The sequence below is a fragment of the Ambystoma mexicanum genome, chromosome 6p (genome assembly GCF_040938575.1).
Source record: "Ambystoma mexicanum isolate Mex_15411 chromosome 6p, UKY_AmexF1_1, whole genome shotgun sequence".
NCBI lineage: Eukaryota > Metazoa > Chordata > Amphibia > Caudata > Ambystomatidae > Ambystoma > Ambystoma mexicanum.
The window spans coordinates 827,157,778-827,174,504 of NC_090935.1; the positions used below are offsets into that span (position 1 = coordinate 827,157,778).

General features: G+C 48.4%; 1 protein-coding gene across 2 annotated transcripts in view; it reads right to left on the reverse strand.

The window, feature by feature from the left end:
* The window catches only part of NUDT12 (nudix hydrolase 12), a 273,377-nt gene extending 258,426 nt beyond the window's left edge, over positions 1-14,951 (reverse strand). The window contains exon 1 of one of the 2 annotated variants that reach the window (XM_069625469.1): positions 14,864-14,951. The gene's annotated coding sequence lies outside the window, so the exon portion shown is untranslated. Of the gene's footprint in view, positions 1-10,747; positions 10,888-14,863 lie in introns of those variants that run through there. The other variant, XM_069625468.1, reaches the window with a different exon arrangement.
* Between the last annotated feature and the right edge of the window lie 1,776 nt (positions 14,952-16,727).

The window sequence follows — 16,727 nt, forward strand, 5'->3', positions numbered from 1 at the left end:
GAGTGAGAGATGTGTGCACTTTTGTATGTGGACAGATGGAGATTGAGAACATGTTATCGGCTGAAGTGGCGGATTGAAGAGTAAGAGACATAGAAAAAGTCATGGGCCCACATTTTCAAGTTAGCTGGTATACAGTAAAAGTGCTGGCAAAACTGTTTACCTGCACTTTTACCGGTCCAGCCAAGTAATAGTTTGCCAGAACACAGTTGCCGGGATTACCGGCACCGGTAACACCAGCAACAAAAATACCAGATGGGCCGGAAACCAACATTGGTAATACCGGCACAATGTTATCGTCACATTACGAGATTGAATTTGCCGGTAATACCGGCTGATATTTGCCAGTAATAATGGCAAAACCAAGGTAGGGATAACAACACCTCAGAGCAGCCGGTATATAGACACAGGTGAAGGAAATAAACCACAGGTGCACCCACAGCAAATAGGAAGAGTACAAAAGGGCCACGCCTTCTACAAAAACACTCCCCACAACAACCATGCTGCTAGTCATTGATGCAAACATGGAGCTGGAGGTGCTGCATGCCAATCCACAGCTGCAGGGGCTGGAGTACCAGCTGAGGAAACAGGAGGCCAGGGAGAGGATGAGAATGACAAGGATTCAGACAGAGAGGCGCAGGCATGTGATGATCCCTTCCACAAGAGCCACACCCTGGGCCTTCACCGACAGGCAGGTACGATCAGCACAACCAGACTGGCAAGCATATCGCCCACATCCACGGAGTCCGAGAGCAAGGAGTCCCCACCTGACAAAGGACAGAGCTTTGCAATAATTGGGGCATGGCGATCCATTTTGGGTCCTTCCACTCCCGAAGGATCTTCCTGCAAATGTCTGCAATGAAGGGCAACCCTGTCCGAGGCGTATGTTTGTACTGTCTAATGGAGGGATCCAAAAAGTTGCCCTGGACTTCAAAAACCCCATACAGTCCCACACATGCATCAAGACAGCAGTCACAGCATCCCTGTCCAGGTCCTTGCCCCCAGCATCCGCCTCCGAAGAAGGGGCATCTGAGGAGGAGGCTTGAGTCCCGGAAGACGGAGGAGATGAGGAAGAGGAAGAAGCATGCCCTCGCTCCCATGTGTGCGAACAGCCATCCGTAGCAATTCTTTAATGTCCTTCTGGGGCAAGGACAAATGTTCAGGCAAAGTCCCCTTAGCAGCATACCTCCGCCAAGGCTCAAGGGAGTCTACAAGTTTCCATGTAGTGCAGGTAGACAGTGCACAGTGAAACATCAAAATGAAATACACTGCAGCTTATTAAAAAGAACAGCACAGGAAAATAAAACGGAACCAAACACAGACTACCCAGCACTACATCAACAAGCCCAGTCCCACCCACCCAGCACACTTGTGACCCATGCAGAGGCGACCCGAGAAACAATACAAAAAATAATAAATGCCTCAACCGGCAGCAAGGTCATAGAAACTCAACGCACAGAGCAGGAGCCTGAGAGCCTGCAGATCCGAGTCCAGGAAGCTGACCTAATGCACAGCAGAAAAAGAGAAAAAGAGGAGGGGGCCGTGCCAAGACGTGTTGTATCCCCAACCCCACGGAACATGGATTTCAGGCAATATTCCCTCACAAAAGCGATGCCCCCAGTACTCACCTGCTCGCCCCGGGCCCAACGACACAGGGCACACAGGAAGCCGAAGCACTGAGGCTCGCAAGTCTCCACATCCCGCAGGGAGCCCGGGAAGATGCACCCCACTAAACCGGCACCCCCAGCCCTGCCAGGGAGACTAGGAGTGTTCCCCACAGGAAGGGACCAATGCACAGACAAGGGATCCTTCAGGGAGCCAGCAAACAACATAGCTCTCATGTGCCCCAGAAACAATCCTGGCCAGAGGGTGGGAAATTAAAAAATCTGGGGCTTGTGGGTAAATTGGAGGCATTATACCTCAGAAGAGAAAGTGAAAAAACGGGTTCCAGGAATGGAGGTGGGGCCTCAGGGCTAAGTACTGGCATGAGGAAGAGGGAGCAAAACACAGATTCAAATTGAATTAAGGCACACATGAATTGTGATGGCTAGTTTGGTGTTGTATCTCTCCGGACACCACGTGATGGGTGGGGGAGCCCGCCCACACGTGGTGTGAGGAAGGGGAGGAGGAATGATTTAATAAGGACGCACGCACCCCGGAAACGGGGCAGTGCGAATGCCAAACCCTGACTACGAGTGTCTGTGTGCTTTGTGAGAGGTTCAGGCCAAGCCATTAGGCAGGCGGATCAAAACACCACACTGGCAACAAGCGTTATTTCAACGGCATGCAGCAGTAATGGCCCTGTAACCCGGAACGCCGACCTCACAACCACACAAAACCAGGCGCCAACGAGACGCACTGGCACAACAGAGCGCATGGTCTGTGCTTGCTGACCCTCCCAGCAGCACAATCCCATCACGCAAGGGAGGTGAAGGCCAGGAAGAGCTCCAACACCGGCGAATGCATCGGGGAACCCCAGGACAAGCTGCGAGAGCGAGGCCTACCAATGAAAAGATCAGCAGTGGATGACAGCCCCGCCCACATGCCGGTAAGAGCTTGCTGCGGGCCCAGGAGAATGAAGCAGAAGCCATCCGGCTGCAAGCTGAAATGAGAGGGACACCCACATCACTAAGAAATATACTTTTAACCTGCATAACTGAACCATGGGCCTGATCAGTCAAAAAAGCCCTGATCTAGGGCCAACTCAACCCGACTGGTGCAAGCTAGGGTCGGGAGCGAGCCAGAACACCTGCTCACTACTGACAGATCAGCACCTGCAGCCTCTACCTGTCATGTGGAAAGTAGAAAACAACCACAGATATCGCAAACATCCAGCAAGACGCTACGACTACCCGAGGAGGGTGGGAAAGACGTGCTGGAATGATGCACAGCCCACAAGCAAGTCCAGCCAGGGGGAGCACACCCAGGGGCACGGGAGGAGCCGCAGAACAAGAAGGGCCTAGACCAAGGTTAGATGCCAAATATGGCGCCTTCATGAGACCATTTGACTCCTGGGTAACGTGAGCTGCGCTGCAATGGGAACTATAGCTCCAGCAATTTGAACTCCACGTCAAGGCCAAGAAGATTATCGACGCAGAAGAGCGACAGACGCTACTAATGCTAAACCTGGGCACACTAGCACTAAGACTATTTAACACCCTACCAGAGGATAAGATGATGACTATGAGGCAGCAAAGGCAGCCCTGAATGGACATTCAAACCAAAATTGAACCCAGATTATGAACGTTTCCAGCTGAGTATGGCCCGGCAAAGACTGGGGGAGAAAATCGATGGCTTTCACGCCTGCATCAAGGATGCGGCCCAAGGATGCGAGTTCCCAGACGAGGACTTTGCAGTGCGTCAGCAAATTATTCATGGTATATCCTCACAGAAATTGTGGAGAGCATCCTATCAGATAAGAACCTACTGCTAGACTGAATCCTAGCAATGGGTCGACAAAGAGAACGCACTGACGAGCAAGTCGCAGCAATGGAAATGGCCAGGAGTAAGCTGCCAATTGACAACTTCAAGGAAGAAGAGAACATAGCAGCCATCCAATCCAGGCCGCAACGGAGAAGAACCACAAACGTCCCACTACACTGGCAACCCAGAGAGCAGGATTCCTGTAAATGTTGTGAAGGCGCATGGCACTATGGGGAGCTCTGTCCAGGGCTGGCTGCCACCTGTTGAAAATGCAAACGACGCAACTATTTCGCAGCTGTCTGCCTCAACCCTCCCCCTCGGAAGGGAACAAAAGCAGTCAAGCACTGACACATCCAGAAGGCGAGACAAAGGGAAAGCGAGAACTGTATAGCAGTGGACTAGGGACAATTCAGTGACAGTGATGAGGAAGAGGCATCAGAAGAAGAGTCATCCCCTGAAAGACCAGGAAATCGACCAAAGAAACTCAGTGAGCAAGTGCATATGATCTCAGCTATTAAACAAGGCAAGAGAACGACCGCTCAACCAACCCGTCTGATTTTAACTGATGGAATCCATACGAAGGTGGTGATAGACCGTAGCAACAGTAAATGTAATGCTGCTGGCGAAATTCAAAGAACTGAAACCATTAGCTCAGCTCCAGAACAAGAAAGTGCAGCTGTTTGCATATGGCTGCAAGAAACCTCTGCCTGTAATAGGATCATTCCGGTCAAACCTGACTCACAATCTAACACTTCTAGGACCCGCATATATGTAGTCGACGTGGGAATGGGGACCCTTCTGGAGTTGCAAGACAGTTGAAAAACTCAAATGGACACATTTTGCATTCAGCATTAATCCACCCGAAACTGATAGACTATTAGAAAAGCATGCCAAATTATTCCAAGGAATCGGGTGCCTGAAGGGGCGACAGTGAAGCTACACATTGACCCAACCGTCAAAGCCAGGGTAGTAAGGCACTGCTGTGTCCCGTTCCAACTACGAGAAGGAGTGGAAGCCGAACTAGAGAAACTAGAAAACTTGGGGATCATCGAGAAAACATCAGGCCCCACCTCCTGGGTATCCCTAATGGTGGCGACACAAAAAGCCAAACAACCAAATGCCGTCTGTATCTGAATAGATGCGACTACCAAATATGGCGACAGGGCATGAACGACACTTAACATCACCCACTGACAAAATGATATGTAGATTTGACGGGAGCAACAGTGTAAGTTGAACCTACGTTATGGGTATCACCAGATACGTCTGGCCTGTGAATCAAGGTACATCAAAACGTTTTTGTCCCATCTCAGCCTGCAGAGGTAATGCAGGCTGAACTTTGGGATATCCTCAGCAGCCAAAGTATTCCAGAATTAGGTCCAGAGAGTGCTACATGACTTAGCAGGCATGACCAATGTCAGCGATGACATCCTAGTCTATGGAAAAACACAACAAGAACACAATGTCCGGTTAAGAACTGTATTGCAACGACTGGAAAATCAGGCTTAACACTGCACGCTGAAAAATGTGAATTCTGAAAAGGGGAACTTGCATTCTTTGGATATGTATTCAACGCTGAACGAATGTCAGCAGACCCCGCCAAAGTAGTAGACATTAAAGGGGCAAAGGCCCCTACTTCAGCTTCAGAAGCCTCATGGGTATGGCCACGTACTGTGCCAGATTTATTTATTCCTGATTTAGCCACGGTTGCGGCCCCACTGAGAGAGCTAACCAGAAAAGAAGAGTCATGGGAGTGGGGTGAAGAACAAGAAAGGGTGTTTCCGCAGATCAAGACTCCCTGACCGGAAAAGCAAAGATGCCATTCTTGAACACTGAACAGAGTACCGAACTGTTGGTAGATGCCAGCCTGGGGGCCTAGCGCCCGTCTTAAATCAAGAAGACCAAGAAGGCACCATTGCGTTCGTCAGGAGGGTGCTCACCTAGTCAGAACAAAACTATGCGCACATTGTTAAAGAGGCCCTGGCAATCTTATGGGGATGCCAGTGTTTTAAGGTGTACCTCCTTAGTCAGCCAGCCAAAACATTCACTGACCACAAACCGTTGATCCTGATATTCTAGGGGTCAGCACTGCACCCGCTGGCCAGCTTACAAAAGTGGGTGCTACAACTACAACCACAACCTTTTGACATAGAGGTCAAAAGATTTGCACGGGAGCAGATAATCCCTGCCGACTACTTGTCCCAGCACTTGACACCAGCAACCAGACACGCGCAAGAGTACGCACAAGAGGCGGAATAACACGTGTGCCATTTAGTGGCATACACTCACCCTAAAGCAATGACCCTATCAGAAATAATCGAAGAAACGGAACAAGATTCATATCTGCAGTGAGTAAAACTAACAATACAGTCAGGAGAATGGAAAAACTTCCTGTCAGACATAGCACATCACACAGCAGCAGCACAAGAAAAGCTGCAAGCACAATTTGGGATTTGACATGAACTGACCATCTCGGCTGAAGGAATCTTCCTGAAAGGACACCACATCGTACTACCTGAAGTGCTGGAGGAATGGGCACTAGGGCTGACACATGAAGGACACCAAGGGGAAGTAAAGACCCAGGCGTACCTCAAATCCCGAATATTGATGCCCAAAATTCAACAGAGAGTCCTAGGCCTCATCCAAGCGTGCATAGCCTGTCAATCCTCACAACGACAGATGGCACCGGAACCCATAGCCAGCGCCCCCAGAAGCCAGAGAGATGGTAGTCAGTCAGTGTGGACTTCTCCACAGTAGCAAATTAATGCTAACTACTGGTAGCAGTAGACGAATTCAGCTGATACCCAGAGGTGGAGCCTGTAAAGTCCACGGATACAACATCAGTCATAACGGCCATGGAGAAAATATTTGCAGTTCACGGCCTACCATGCGAAATAAAGTGCAAGAATGGACCGCCATATACCAGTTGGGAACTGCAGAACTTCCTAGAGAATCTCAACAAACGTCACCACAAAATCACCCCATGCTGGTCACAAGCCAACGGGGATGCTGAGAGGTTCATGGGGTCACTGAACAAAGTGATACGAATCGTCAAGGACCAACAGCATCTGTAGACACCCGCAGTATACCGCTTCCTACAGTCATTGATTGATTGATTGATTGATTGATTGATATTGCATTTCTATCGCGCTTGTACACAAGTGTTTTAGAGCGCGACAAAGCAAGTGAGGGGAACAGGGGAGAACAAAACAGCGATCTTACTAGGCACTGGGACATTGAGAATGCGCAAGTGCATGGGAGAGGGGGAGGGGAAAAGTGCATGGAAAGAGGGAGAAGTGGAAAGTGCGAAGCAGAAGAGAAACAGATAAATAACAATAAATAATAAAGGCAACAAACAGTGGTAATGCAGCCAGCAATTCGCAGTGCTAGGTTTCAGGCAGCAGACAGGGTAGGTCTGATAAGTGCAGGAAGAAAAAGGGGGGGGCTGTATGGGTACAGATACAGACCCCAGTGCAAGGGGTGGCCCGGAGGCAGTGCGGGAGGGTGGCAGGGTGAGCAGGTACCTGGGCCCGAAGGACAGAGGGTGGCCAGGTGCACAGTGCCAAGAGAGAACAGATCAGCAGGGGAGAGAGGGAGCAAAGGCAGAAGAAAAGAGGAAGGTCTTGAGGTGCTTCCGGAACCGTAGATGGTTCTCCTCAAGTTTTAGAGTGGCAGGGAGGCTGTTCCAGAGGGAGGCCCCAGCCAAAGACAGATCTACCCCCAGCTCGTTTCTTTGAAAAACGACTGGCCCTGAGGGAGTTGGAGGTAGAGGAGCGAAGAGCTTGAGAGGGGAGGCATTTGCAGAGGGATAGCTGAAGGTATTTTGGACTCAGGCCCCAGAAAGCCTTGTGGACAATGCAGAGGGTTGTGAATTTAATCCTCCCATCAACTGGGAGCCAGTGGAGAGATTTCAGAGCTGGAGAGATACGATCCCAGGGTTTGGAGGCCAAGGACAAATCTCGCAGTCCTGTTCTGGATTAGTTGCAGAAGGCAGAGAGTAGAGGCAGATAGATTTAGAAAGAGGCTGTTACAATAGTCCAAGCTAGAGAGAACCAGAGCTTGGGATAGCATGAGCTTCTGGGGGAAGGAGAGGAAAGGCAGAGTACCTCTGAGGAGGTGCAGTCGGAAATTTGACTTTTTAGAGACCTCAGAGATGTGGGCGGAGAAGGAAAGGGTGGAGTCAAAGATGACCCTGAGGTTCTTAGCCTCGCAGGTGGGGGTAGGAGGAGGGCCAAGGGAGGCCAGCCAGAGAGTGAGGGGAAAGGATGGTGAAGGTGTGCCGATGAGGAGGATCTCCGTCTTGCTGGCATTCAGACAAAGATTATTGGCAGAACACCACAATCTTGAATGGCAGTTAGGCAATCAGAGATGAGAGAGGGAGAGGAGGTGCCAGAGGGCAGCCTGAAAATGAGTTGAGTGTCGTCAGCGTAGCACTGGAAATTTGAGCAGAAAGTGGCAATGCAGTGGGCGAGAGTTGCCAGGTATTGGTTGAAAAGCCAGGGAGAGAGGTTAGACCCCTGGGGAACACCACAGGTAGAGAGGAAGATAGATGAAAGGAAGGACCCGGGAGGGTTGATCTGAGAGGAAAGAGGTCAGCCAGGCCAGAGCCTGATCAGTGATACCCAGGTTTTCACGGAGACCGTTGAGCAGGATGGAATGGTTGACCGTGTCAAAGGCAGAAGAGAGATCGAGGAGGATGAGGACAGAGGGAATGTTAGAGTCAAGGTTGGTGAGCAGATCTTCACGGATGTTTAGGAGAGCAGTTTCCGTGCTTCTGGCAGCTCTGAAGCCAGACTGGTGGTCATGGAGACAGCCAACAGAATTGGAATGAAGGTTAAGCTGAGAGATGGCCAACTTTTCCAGGAGTTTGCCAAGAAAGGGAGTAATGTAAATTGGGCGATAGTTAGCTGGACAAGAAGGACCAGCTGTGGGTTTCCTGAGAAGAGGATGCACAAAGGAGTGCTTCAGAGGGGAGAGGGCAGGATCCCAAGGCAAAGGAGTGGTTGCAAAAATCAGCAAGGGCCGGAGCGAGGGTATCAATGTGGTCCTTGATGGTTTTAGAGGAACAGGGATGAACCTGTTTTGATGAGGCTCTCATAGATCGGACTTGTCTAGCGACCTTGTCAGGGGTGAAAAGAGGAAAGGACGAGAAGGATGGTGGGAGGGTGGCTAAAGGAGGGTCAGCAAGCACAGATGGAGAGGGGAGAGGAGGGGAGTGGGTGGAGAGGGTGGATAGGATGTCCTGGGTTTTTGAAATGAAGTGAGAGGCAAGGGCATTGCAAAGAGCCTGGGAGGCAACAGGAGGGGTAGAGACTGCAGCAGGGTTGGCCAGCTCCTTGCAGATTTTAAAGAGTTCGGCTGAGTTGTTAGATGCCGCAGAGACACAAGCTTGAATGTGAACTCTCTTCTTGGTGAGGACAGAGAGTCGGTATTGCCTTTGTAGCAGGCGACAGGCCAGTTTGTCAAAGGATGAACAGGAAGTCCTCCATTTCCTCTCAGCTGTCCTACACTTACGTTTAAGTGTAGCTAGGTCAGAGTCATACCAGGAATTGCACTTGGCTTTGGACTTCAAACAGATCCTCATGACAGGGGCAAGAGCATCAAGCGTATCAGAAATTGAAGAGTAGAGCAGAGACAGGGCTGTGTCAGGATGTGAGACAGCCAAAGGTGGAGGGGGGAGAGAAAGTGGCGGCAAAAGCCTCAACTGACGAACGCTTCATGGGCCGGATGTGCGAGAAGGTAGGTGGCAGTGTTGGGGTAGGCTTGGGGGGGAAGAGAGGGAGAGATGAGATGAGAGGAGGGAGTGATCAGTCAGAGAGATGGAGAGGGGGAGGTCAGAGGAGATCAAGACATCGAGTGTGTGCCCTGCAGAGTGAGTCAGACCAGACGGGCCAGAGGGGGGGATGGACAGGGAGAGGGAGTCGCAGAGGTCATGGAAGAGTACAGAGGAGTAGCAAGGAGAGTCTAAATGTATATTTAGGTCACCGAGGAGGAGGAGTTGAGTGGTAGAGACCAAGAGGCAGACCTGCAACACCTACATTCGGATAAGCCCCACAGCGGCAGACCCGTCACACCGCCATTCGGATAAGCCCCACAGCGCTGATGTTTGGGGTGCCAATTCAGACAGAGCTTCCTCTCCACCTGAAATGGGTAGATCCAGAGATGGTCGTAGAGCAAATAGAGAAAACGGAGGCAGCTCCATGAAGAGGATAACCATGCCCGACAGGCACAACATTGAGAACTCCAAACAGGAGACACAGTATTGGTAAAGAAATCGGTCTACGCCCAAGAAAATGACGATTCCATATGAGTCCCACCGCTAGACTGTTGTGGAGGCTGACCATAGCATGGTGACGACAGCCCAGTGATGAGCGACTGTCCCCCGGATATCACTTCTGCAACATGCCACCGAGAATGTGGAAAAAGAGAGAGTAGGTGAAACCCCAGGGAGTAATGAGTCACCAGTCCGTCGAGAAGTACCACCAGGAAGAGAAGGAACAGTTCACACAGATGATGCTATGACGGCCCCCAAAACCCCCAGCCCTAGCACCCCACAAGCTGAAAACAAAGACCCCAGGGAAAAAGAGCGGGGATCCCCCTATCCGCTGAGAGAACGGCCGCAGCCCTCATCACAACTGAGACGGTATGTACTCATTGGAGTCTACCGCCGAGAAGGAGGTGCCATTGTGATGGACATGCCAGAGACCCAGTGCCACATGTCGCCGAACTATACAGTGATTACACAATTGTTTTTCAAAGCCATGTTTGGGAGGAATGTGGTGTTGTACCGCTCCTGACACCACATTATGGGAGGGGGAACACGCCCACATGTGCTGAGAAGAAGTATTTAATAAAGACGGAAACAGGGCAGTGCAAGTGCAAGCTCTATGAGTGTCTGTGTACTTTGTGAGAGGCTAATGGCGGGCCTGCCCCAAGACGTAGGGCCTGCAGATCAAAAAATCACAGCATATAATATGGCAGACCTGGCATTTGAAGTGTTGCAATATTTCAGATGTTTAATTGCTTTGACTTTCAATACAACGTCTTTGAATAAATGAACTGTAATATTTTATAGAATCTGTAACAATCAGAAAACACCAGTGAAGAGATAAATACAAAACTAAAACACAACATAGCAATAGTAACAATTTCACAGAATGCGTGCAATCATAAATAGTAGTTCAGACGTAGGAACCAAGACAAAATCATAAAATAATAACTCGGAAACATGTTATTCAGTTAATGCCTAATATATAAACACAACGCTAAGACTAGCAAATGTTACATTTACGTATGTTTGTTTCAAATTATTATATTGGAGGATTACCTTGAAATCTTCACTTGTAAATGACAAAACGGAAACTAACGTTCACTTTAACAAACAAGCAGTGCAAAGCCTGGCCGCCTATGATTTTTTGCTGGAATTTCACAACATAGAGAAACACATGAAAGCTCCACCAATTGAACAGACGAATCTGTTATCACATGACTGTTATCTCATATCACGTGAGATGAAGGGGGGGGGGGTTTCAAAGAGCGCTGCCGACTATGTAAGCCGGAAGTGACCTTGAAAGCTGCTGAGCAAAGTTTATTTAAATGCGGGGAGTAAATGTAGGCGTTCCGAGGGTGCGTGTTACATATTTTATGTATTTACAGAGCACCAAGCTCTGACGTTATACTTTGCTTTACACGGACATTGTTAGATGACGGGGCATAAGTACTCTCGGTGCGCCATAATTATCTGTGTTCATTGCTCACTATAAACAAGCCTTGTGTAGGCATGGAAAAGGCACTTGCCATCAGGGGCGCAATGAAATCTACACTTCGGGCGAGGGGGGCCACTTTAGAAAACAGACAGGGCAAACATTGAGTGTCCGCCCCACTGCTATAACATCAGACCCATGGTCTGGTGTGGGCAGGGCCGGCCTTGAGGCCAGCAGCGCCCTGGGCGAACTGGCGCCAACCGCGCCCACCTGGCTAACAGAGGGGAGGGGGGCGCGTAAGGGGGCGGGGCCAGGATGGGCAACATTTTAAATATTTTTTTTTTTAACCTCCTGCTCAGGCGAGGAGGTTAAATAGGTGCCATTAGCACCCCATTGTCATTGAATGAGCCCGCCATCGCGGGTTCATTAAATGACAAGCGGCGCTTGAAAGTCTCCCTGGAGCTGGCGTGGTGGGGGGCTAATGGCGCCTTTTCTTGTGAAAAGTATCCACGGCGGAGGGGCGCATTTAAATGCACCCACCGCCGCGGGCACCTTTTACAGTAAAAGGCTGCCTGCTGCGCCTTGTCCCACAACGCCAGCTCGGCGAGCCCTTGAAAGACTCCCCCCGAGCTGGCGTGGAAGGGGCAAAAGGCGCCCTGGGGGGTGTGGTGCCCCGGGCGGTCGCCCGGCTCGCCCCCCCTAAGGCCGGCTCTGGGTGTGGGGACCAACTATCACTTAGTATATTTGAAAGCGCAATATGCAGAGAGGCGATGGAAGTCTTTCTTGAAAGTAGCAGCTTTAAAGTTTTAGTTTGTTCAGTACATTTTTCTGAAAAAACACAGTAAAACTGCCAGTTTCGGGGAAAGGCTTCCTTCAACTCTGCCTAAAATAATGCAAGTGTGCCCATCCAGGCGTGCACCTAGGCTAAACTTTAGGCAGGGGCTAACCCTTCAAATGTTGGGAGAGGCGATAACTTCAGAGATGGTGGAGGAGTGGCAAACTTACTTGTGTAGGGGCATCTAACTTCATTACTCATTGTAACAAGACTATTCTAGTGCAGCTACAATGTTACTATCAGGTAACTCTCCTTTAAGTCTGAAAACACCCACTTCTTGCAGATCCTGAAGGTCCTAGAAACATTGGAAATGGCAGATGGTGTTCAATGGAATACTCAATATCATAGCATAACGGGACATTGCAGAGTGTGGGGCAATTCTCTGGATGGCCCAAGCGACTTCACTGGCTGGGAGCAACATGGGAGAAAATGTAATGTTGCTTCTACCACAGTTAGTCCGCTATACTATAATCTTTGGTACACTGACTGGCTAGTGAGACTATGTCTGCCTGTCAAATCAAGTGTTACAAGACTGGGGGAGGGCCAGTGCAGCAGTAATGCTATTTTATGTGACAGTTTGGAGCCACTAGCAGAGGAGCACCAGGGTACACCAGTTTGTCCCTACACTTATTAAAACTGTCTTATTGTAAGGGCGTAAACCTAATCACTTATAAGCACCCCAATTTTTGCAGTTGAAGTCCAGGTGAGATTACATTATTTGCCTGGGATCACATACTTAGGCTAAACAGCGAAGCAGCGATTTTAATCAACTCTGCAATTTGGGCACGGTCACCTTCTTCCACGCTTTAGTTGGAACAAATAAGTTTTTGGTGTGAAGACCTAAAATAAAACTGTCCTATAAAGTTTACTTCCAAAATACACAAATTGCATAGCAAAGCATCATTACAACATGGAAATCCGTATAGCAGCATGTTGGGCCAAAACAATATCAGTGTACCTTTATTTTCCGCATCCTGAATGCAAAACTATAAGATGCAAAAGGCAAAATATCTATTTACCCACCTTATTTTCCACGCTTTAAGACACACAATAAAATAAGTTGTTTCACAAACTCACTTAGGTTTGGAGATTCGTCACAAACCTCCAGTGTGTTATTTATGGTTTTAAGAACAATCAACTAAGGACATCAAGGCAATCTTTACTCTTTAGCATATCAAGCTATTAGACATTATGGCTATGAACACATTTTCAAAGGGTGCTTTATTGTGTTGCTCGCTTTGACTGTCATAGATTTGCAAGGTGACTGGTGGTCTTTCAGTGCGAAATTCACCATTATGCTTAAGAAAGTCTCTGCTGCTGATGACAAAAGAAAGGTGTTGTTGAGTTCATTACGGCACTGGCTGCAGAGCCAGGGACGCAGCCGGTGTGTCTCAGGGGGGCTGTGACTGGGGAAACGGGCAGTGCTGATTTGCCTCGGAAGAAACAAAATGCGTCCAGAAGCATGTTCCTGATCCTTTGAACAGTTCAAGGGCACAGAAGCCCTGCCCCTCAGCTAACATTTCGGAGGGGGTGGGGGGCTTCAGCCCGGTCACCTCAATGATATTGCACGCCTGCTTGCCATGCACTGCCGTAGTGGTATTAACTGGCCATAAATTGTAGTAGCTGCACAATGGAGCCAGTTCCCATGCCATCTAATAGTGCCTGGCAAATGCTTAATGTACGCAAGCCAAAACCTTTGGTTTAAAGAATGCTTGTTTTAAACAGGACTTAAGTGAAGGACACGCATAATGCTTATATATTGAGTGACTGAAGGCAGACCTGGTTAAGCCATTTTAATTACATAAGTAGCCCATTTACAACTACAATTTAGTGATTAACTCTCAGAAGACTGCTTTGAAAAAACACTGGCAGGCACTTTGAGTGCAATGTTTGATGGTAAGGCTTAATTAGAAACAAAAAACGACAGGTCAGTGGTTATATTTCTTTCTTTTGTTTAGAAATCAAGATTGCTTGCCCTTCAACCATTCTATCTAAACCCTTGTGTGGTGCCTGGCCCTAGGCATCGCTGGTGGGCCGCTTATCTAGGGTGAGGGGATAGATAAGAAGAAGCTTACCCTAAATCCTTCAGGCATTTGGCTATTTTGTTAGATTTCTGTAACATCAAGGACAACACAATGTGTGTGTGTCTACCAATACTGCACCCAATAAATGTGCTCAGGGCCTTCCAGGTGAATTATATTTCTTTATTCTTTTTCCCTGGATAGGCATATAAAATTCAATTAAAATGGTGGTAATTCTGAAGTAATGTATCTCTCTAACAAGTAGTATTCATTCCACTTGTTTTAACTCTGGACCTTGAATATGGTCCCTTGTTATTAGGAGGTCTGAATAGGCCTACCGTTTTCCGTGGTTTGGTGATTGCACCACTTTCTTCAGGGCCTCAGCACCCTTACGGGTACTGACACGAAACAAGAGAGGCTCAGCTCTGACTGATCACTACACCTGCTGATGGAAGGAAATGGGGAGGGTGGTGGGAAGAAAGTAGCAAACATATTTTGTCATTGTTTTCCACAATGGGCATTCCCAATATTCATCCGCTCTTGGTGTAATCGTTCCGTACCCTGGTTGCAGTTACAGCCATGCCAGATCTAAGGATGTGACGCTTCTGGAAAACGGGGTTTCTTAGTTGACCCATGTGGACCTACAGGAATACATGACATATATCCTAGTGGTCTTGTAATTGTGAGAGACTGAATGTAACTCGCAGAAAGAGTCATCTGATAAAAGTTTAAGTTAAAATATATAGCAATGTACAACCACGTAGTGGTGGCTGTGTAATTACAGCATTATTGTTCCCAGTACAAACACACAGTCGGCACAACCAATGGCAAAAAAAGTCCTTGATATGCCCTCATCCCTATGGGGGCTCGATATTGCATCTTACCTTGCGTATAGTGTAGTGCTGCCGAAACCTTTCCTTTCATTCAGCATGTTCTTGCGTCTGTCTTCCTGTACCGTGAGGACAGTTTACAAGACTTCCGCAATCGTCATAGTGACAAAGTGCGCATGCGCGGTAATGACAGTATGTATGGTAAAAATGTAATTCCGCCATCTATGAGAGTTTAACTGCCGCTGTTGTCACAATGTAGAGCATGAGCTTTCAGCTTTATTCTGTTGGTTGTTGTATCTCAATCCATGGTGTAGTTGTTACATATATCGCACCTTACATACACACACATTAAGGTGATGTTGCCCACCCGCTTGGATAGATAATTAATTGTAATTCTCACTGCAAATAGAGATTATTTTACTCCTGTTTTTGTCCTGGGGAAGCCGCGCCCGTCAGATGTCTATTTTACTTAAATATCACTCTTGTCAACCCTGCGGCAAATGGGGATCTCAGGATGCATCAGTGATGTCTTGGGCATTTTAATATGAATGTGTACACCTAGGTATTTATGGGTATGGGAGTCCTATGTTGTCTCCTTACTCACACATAGGACGGTATAATCGTTTGGCCTGACAACGCCTGGCCGGAAAAATGGCGGTGTGCAGTTTATTGGGTTGCTTTTGCATCATACATTGGAGCAAAATCATACACCAGGTTTTACCAACTTTACTAAAAAAGACAAAATGGCACTAAAATCACTATCTGATAACATCAATATAGTGATAGAACCTGAGGACAAGGGTGGGGCCACAGTAATAATGGATGACTCCAAATATAAGAAAATGCTGAGTTACCTCTTCGGGGACTGGAATAGCTACAGGCAACTGGGTAGTGACCCCACAGAAACCATGAGGCAGATGATTGCCCCCATTGTAGAAGAGGCAGTAGCTGAAGGCTATATCACCAACAAGGAAAGTGATTTCTAGAACACATCAACACCAAAGTGCCCAGTTTTTTACACTTTGCCCAAAATCCACAAAGGAAAGAATATGCCGTCCGGTAGACTCATTGTCTCCGGGATAGAGTCCATACTATTGTCGGGGGGGATTCTGCCGGGGTCGGCCGGGCCGTCCGCAGACCTCCGGGCAGGGAGGCCCCAACTCCTCCCGTGTATATCTCGGATCGAGACAGAGTATGAGGCACACACAAGGAGCAAGGCAACTTCTGCCGTTTATTATGCAAACGGCAGGGATGGGTCAAGGAGCGTACGCGTTCGTCCTGACACACACACAATAGTGGGGCTCGCAGGCCCTTTTTACTACATTATGACGCGCTACTTGCGTCATTCCAAAAAGTTACCAAAAGAACCTATCGCCACTCTTGATTGGTTGCTCGAGTGGTGGGGTTAGTATAGTACGCATATAGAGAATGATATTAGTGGTTAAGATGTAGTCAGGTGGTATATCTGGGTTGTCCCTACAATTAGATACATAAGAATTGTTACATGAAGACCCCTGAGGATTGGCTAACGTTACTGACGTCTGAGATAAGAACCTCATGTTCTGATTGGTGCATCCGTGAGCTCCCCAGCCTGGGACCACCGTTGTTCCCAGCACACGGTGCACCTGTGGTTGCAACAGTGTTTCAATATGGGTACGTGCAGGCAATGTGAGGATTTATTCATAGGTGGGAGACTGACCGTTCCCACTGTAGCAGGTGTCCATTGAGCCTTTCAAGTGTGTCGGCCTGCGTCTCGTAGCGAGGTACCCAGACGCCTTTTCTCTCCTGGGTTTTGGCATCTCGTCAGGTTCGGCTTGGTCACGTGGGGAGGGACCGTGTTTGAGGCATAATTCTGCACAATTAATATTGTTTTTCCACTGTATGTCTGGTTTAATTTGCAGATATGATTTTAACATTG